Source organism: Eurypyga helias, unplaced genomic scaffold, assembly GCF_000690775.1.
Source record: "Eurypyga helias isolate BGI_N326 unplaced genomic scaffold, ASM69077v1 scaffold25805, whole genome shotgun sequence".
NCBI lineage: Eukaryota > Metazoa > Chordata > Aves > Eurypygiformes > Eurypygidae > Eurypyga > Eurypyga helias.
In genome coordinates, this window is record NW_010253754.1 from 6,672 (window position 1) to 13,342 (window position 6,671).

A 6,671-nucleotide genomic window follows, 5' to 3' on the forward strand; every position below is an offset into this window, starting at 1 on the left:
CATGGTAATTGCCTTACGGGTGTATCATGTATAAGACTGTTTTTGAGATACCGGGTCTACATACAGGCACAGGATCTGCAAACTTCTGGCACATGCTGCAACAGCCACGGAAAATTGTTACTGCAAGAACTGAGGATGTCAGTAGGAAGCAAGTGATAAAACCATTTTCTGTTTCTTCCAAATATATAGTTAAAGGTGCACCAAAAAAAAAAAAAACAACCTTAGATTTTGAGATCCACAGAACTACCTGAATGTGGTAAGAGTCATTCTGAAATGCTACTGCAATACACTGCTCTTTGTTAAATAAAGTCACTGTAATATTTATATCAAGCACTTATTCCTGCATTTTAAAAATATATACTGAAGTCTGCTAGCTATTCAAGATAATCTGCTCACAGTATCAAAGCAGAAACACAGTAGACTCCTCTCAAGTCACAGGGCCAGATTATATCTCAAACTGTGCAGATATTTCTTTATTTTCCCCTAATGTGGGTGATAAAATAGGGATGAAACTAATGTCACTTACACTTAAAATAAACCACCACATTTACCAAAAATAAGGACTGTAAAACACCAGTGAAAATAGAGTTGTTACCTACTTATTTCTCCCTTTAACGTTGGGAATCCTTGAAGAATGAATTTCAGTTTTCCCTGTGGCGTGCTACACTGAAAAGGCAGCAAAACCGAAACTGTATTCAAGATAATTATGTATCTTATCCAACACCCTTAAAATGGTAACAAATTTGTGATAGTTCTACCTGTCATTTTTCAAGAAATATTCCCCACATATCTTGAATGAGCTCGAGATAGAGCTTCAAGAGAAAAGAGAGAATGAAGACAAGATTTGTGACGGCTATCGTTGAGACTGGGGATATTTTCTAATCCATGCTTTTGCAGGAGAGGTTTTTTAAATTACTGCTTAGAAAAGCTGCTCTCAATTCTTTGGATCATCTCTCAAATTTAATTGTTTTGAAACAGTTTATTTACTCATTAATTTTTGTTCCAAGTCACCTACGCAAATGTCTATAAAAATGTGCCTACTCCTTCTGTATTAAAAAATACTTTACTGCAGAAATCCAGACTTGTCCGGCAGAGTCTGAAAAAAAGAAAAAAGTTCTTTCTCATTAAAGGACGGAAGGAACCAAAGGAAGGAAACTTGTAAACTACTAAATTTCCTGCGTAAATATTTTTTGTGTCCCTCGTTTGGGCACTGCAGATTGCAAACTAAGCCTCTGACATTCTCTGCTTCTGGGAGAACATACTCCCAACTTTCGAGTTAATGCAGTTTTTCAGTCATTCTTTAACATGAATCATTAATGTGAATACTTATGCTGAACCCTTTAAGTATTAATGCACTGTCCCATGAACATTCATGAATTTACCTATACCATACTGCCAGCTGGTAAGGGACTGGGGTTACCTCCATTTTACAGGTAAAAAACACCAAAAAACCCCAAACCAAAACCAACCAGATGACTTGACCAAGGTATTTCAAGAAATCTGGCAGATCAAGTCCAGATTTCTTCAGTCACAGGCCACTGCTTTAAAAACAAAAATATCCCTTTATCATTTCCAGAAACCTTAACTTCCCATTAGTCACAAAGTATAAAAGAAACAAAACATGAATCCATGTTTTCTTTCAACAATGCCTTTAATAGAACTGTACATGCATGACCTATATGGCAGGTTCATCAAGTCAGCAACAGATATACATTGATATTACTAAATGTTTAATATGTTTTAAGTAAGATAGACAGACTTCTCAATGAACCACAATACGCTTTGGGATTTAAAACAATCTGTTGCGGGCTATTTTTTCCACACTGAGCCTGTATTTAACAGCAACGGTAATTTTTAAATTTAATTTGACCTCCTGTGTTGCTCATGCAGAAATGTATTTCTCTCCATATAAATCACTAAAATGTGCACAATATCAGTATCAACATGATTATTTTCTCTGGGGACAATTTTGCCAATAATTCAGCAATACAAACGTCAGAAGAGTAATAACGCTGATTCCCTTTCTAGCGCGAAAGCAAAGTAGCTTGCAATACATGCCTTGGATTTGAGAAGCAGCAGAAGGAACTCCACACCCCTCTGCCACTTTTATATATAACAGCAAAACAAAAAACTCAGCAGCTATTTCAGGAAGCTCAGTTGTACAAATAAGAAAGTACTTACAAGCAGAGGCTGAGGGTACACTTTAGAAAAAAAGTCTTTTCTAGAGACAGAGTACTCATTATTAACACAAGTTTGGAAGAAAATCGGGAGGAAGTACATCTGAGGATCAAATGAGAAGCAGTCCTGCAGATTATTTTAAACTATGCATGATGGATGCATTCTGCTCTGCCCTCATTTCAAACTCTGCACAGACTTTTCCCTGCGATAATCTATTCCAGATGAAGCAGCTGATATTTCCAGTTTCAACTAAAAAGAAACAGAAAAAAGGGGGCAAAAATACCCCACCCCGAAACGATAAGTCTTTACTATTCAACAATTAATCAGTACAAAACCTTCACTGGACATCTAACTTTCTCTTATTTACTGAGCTCTTTAATACAGAAGGGAAAGTAAATAAAAGGAAGAACTGCAATTCTTGATTTCTTGCCAGTTTACAGTATTAAAAAAAGAATCTGCGCCACGGGTTGGCAGCCAGCCACACTTACAGTAAGCTATCTACTGTTTCACCCCGCAGGAAGGACAAAGGATTCAGTGTGGGGCTGCTGGGTTTCTCTGTCAAATGTACCCTTCAAAACAGATCCCAGGAATATTAAAAACCGCGTGCAACTAAGAGCGTGTTTTTCGTGATCTTTCCTTCTTTTGGTGGATGTTTTTAAAACCCCTAGAGTACCGTCGTAAAGAAAGCAGAAGGAGGAAATGGAAGCGTTAGAGTCACAGCACTGGCATTTTAACTTATTAAATCAAGTTACTTCAGCAGAAATAAAAGGTGCTGGGTTAAGTAGTTTGGTTTCTATTTCCCCATGACATGAGTGCACATTACTGCTTCATGCCCTCTAGAGCTGTAGAGGTGCCAGCACCCACTTCTAACAGGAGGGCTTCAACAGGACTGTGCCACAGGGATCCCCATCTTCTGCCTTCCTAGTCTATAAAGGTAGCTGTTTGCCAGCAATAAGGAAATCTGAAATTAGTACTGACTTCTAAGGGCAAATTTCTCAGTGCACTGCTCTATTCCACATGCATCATGCAAAATTCCCACACCTTGGTGCTCAAAACCATCTGACCCAGTGGTAGGAGGCAGGAAGGAAGGAGGAACAGAAAGACAGGAGGAATTAAGGGCCGGGGAGGAAAGGAAAGACAGGGTAAAAAGCAGCAGCGAGAGGTAATTAGAACAGGCTAGAGTTAATAAAAAGAGCCAAAAGAAGTGAAAGAAAGCAGAACCGAAGAGGAAATAAGTTGTTAAAAGACAAAGAAAATAGCTATGCTGCATTATGAGAGAGAACCGTATGTGTAAATACAGGGAATATGTGTGAGAGTTTGGGATCAATGACTGAAAATAAGTGGAGCCTGAGTGCTCCTACCACTATTGAAACAAAAATTAAACGAATACTGATCCCACGTTTAGGAAGTGAACATCCACCTGATGTGCTTTTGCTTTATTATGTAGCCTTGAAACTTTCTGTGAGTTGCCGACTATTTCACCCCTACCCTGCCCATTTTATGTCTGGAGACATTCTACATATCCCCAAGAAGCTTCATGACATTTTCCACAAAAAAATCCTACTGTAACAAAAGGGTTCTTTTATCCAAACTGCAGCATCTTTAACTGATTCTTTGACTTCCATGCACAATTCCCAAAAATTGAATGTTTTTTTAAAACTCTGCATTTAATATTATTCAATCTTTAAACTTTGATATCTTGCAGTCTCTCTAGTCTAAAAATGAATTTTCAACTTACACAGAAGAGAACAGAGGGATTCCTAGCTTTCCAGCAAACAGTCAGCTTTGCTTCCACTCCTGGAAGGGCTGGAAACATTGATTTTCAAGTTCTTGACAGTCTTTTCTTCTCCCTTCCCAGCTAAGAAAGTAAAATTGCCCAGAGTAGCTACTGCAAGGCAGCAACAGCCTTATTAAACGACCTTTGTATCTTACTACATGCCTCACCTTAGATCCCAGTTTTGAAAGATACCAGTAAAGGTTGTAAAGATACAAAAATCATCTCACTTCCATCTCATGCATCTCACTTTACCAGGTATTTGATCTTGGCAAGTCTAATGTACAGGATAAGTACACTTTCTTTTCACACCAAAAATCTGAGACACTAACAGTAAAACTGCTTTGATAGAGAGCAGAAATTCTGCATATCAACATGGCCAATTCCCTCCCAGACCGCACAAGCAGACAACAAAAATACAGGAATACTCCAGAACAAACAATCCCTAACAGAGATAAAGAACTCTGACCATGGCTTTCCCTCAAACAGGATTTTTGGAGATGACCAAGAGATGACCAAGCCTACTTGTTCCCCAGAGGTCTGGCTGCTATGCATCCTCCTGGGACCAGCACGGATCAGAGTGGGATACAACGGCACCCTTCCCATTCCCGGGGCAGGTGGGATGGTAACCTGGAAGGTACCAGCTGGTCACAGGGAGCAGCAGTGCTGACGGGTACAGCGCAGGGCAGGCTAGTAATTCAGATTCTGCCCCAAGTCTGCAGGTCACCCCAGGTGGTTTTAGGAAAACCACTTCTCCGCATCTCCACTTCTGCGTTCACAGAACTGGGAAGGTTTCCTTTTGTTCAAGAACTCTCACAGAACTTTAAAGAAAGACTTTATAGGATTTAGGCATTACCACTTTGTTTCGAGGACTGGTATTGATTTCACACGCACAGTATCTACGACAAGTACATTAGAACTGCTGCAGCTACTCAGTAGCAAAGGAACAGACAAGAAACATGTCAAGCAAAATGCACATTTGGTTAGCACAAACCCAAAATTAAACCAGCTTCCACAGAGCAAAAATTCTTGCTCTTGTACCAAATTCAGGGACGCATTTTTTTGCTGGAAGTAGCATGTAAACAAAACATTTTGGGCATGTTCTTCTGAAGTTCCATAATGTTTATGAAGCAGAACTTCCACAGAAAGTAGTTTTTTATCTTTCTAACCTTCATCTACCCCACAATTTATAGCACAAATTTGTGTGTTTTTACACTCTTATCTTTGGAAGAGTTTTGGAAAGTTACTGGCATTAAAGAATAATTCTCCCAAATTAAGTTATTGACATCAAAACAGTAGTTTTACATATACAACATTTTACTTCAAAGGTAATAATGGCAAAAAAAAAAAAAAAGCTTTTTCACTAAAACTGCTTGGTGCTTTCCTAACATCCTACACAAAAATCTTAACTTTATGTATAAAATGCAGCAAGTCCCGGTGAGTCTCATAACAACACAATTGAGTAAATAAATTAAAAAAACAAACTAAAACTGTTTTCAATGTATGCATGAAAAGCGGTCACCAGTTTTCAAGCTTCATGAAAGTGTTCCTGTATTTTATTTTTAAATGACATAAAGGAGAGTAGGAGAGAAAGAGAAGAATTATAACTTAAAGATTAACACTTCCTACTTTAAAAAATATTCTGAACATAAATGAAAGCTTTGATTAAAAGTTTTGATTATTCCTTAAAAAAACTATGAACTTGCTTACATAAAGCTGAGAATTTGCAAATAACTAGCTCCAATTCTGCAAAACTCCAGAACTCCCACCAACGTCAAGGAATGCAGACTTAATATATTTTTGCAAATAGTGACTGTAACTTCAGCATTGGAAATATTTATCCTCCCTAATCTGATTCCCCTCCCCAACAATTATAAAGCAATTACATGAGATAAGAACACATTTCTAGGCACCATTTTTACATATTTTGATAACTGTGTCCAATTACAAATTTGCTTCACTGCTTAAATAAAAAATAAAATAAACCTCGTAAAGACTTTTTTTTTTAGCTTTTCTGACACAGTGCTGAAGGGTCTTCTACAAGGAAGAAAGGAATTCACTGGAGCTCTGATCCAAAACGTATTAGAAGTTAACAGCCTACTTCCAGTTAACTTCAGCACACCTCCCATCAGGCTGCCAGAGACACGACCTTTGAGAAAGGAACTGCTCGTTAATCCACGGAAATGCACAAAATCAAGGATTTCTTTACTCTTGGTCATTTCAAGGTTTAAGATTCTTTATAGTGCCACCAGCTACAACAACACAGTCTTGTTTATACAAACAAGTGACCTGCAAAATACACAATCTTGACAGCATGCAATTTCCATTATCCTGCACCAGGTTAAACACCTCTCTTTCACCTGAGCCTTTCATCAATTAAAGTGAAAAATTATTTTTAAGCTATGAAACACCAGAATGTTTGCTCTGTCAGATTTCAAGTACTCAGTGTTCCCTATGAAAACAGGCATTTACTTCTTCAAAACGTTCCACCCATGCTGTGTCTGAAACATGAGATATTTTATTTGTACTCATTTGTGTTTGCAAAACTTCATGGAAGAAAGTAAAGTTGCTCCAATCTGGTAATCTTTTGTTTGCAGAATTCCGTAAAGGTAGAAATGCGAGAGTTCATTCTTAAAGACAGGAGGCCGGGAAAAGTTACATAATGATGCATCTTGTATATCATCATATTATTATGTATATTATACAATAAATTATGTCA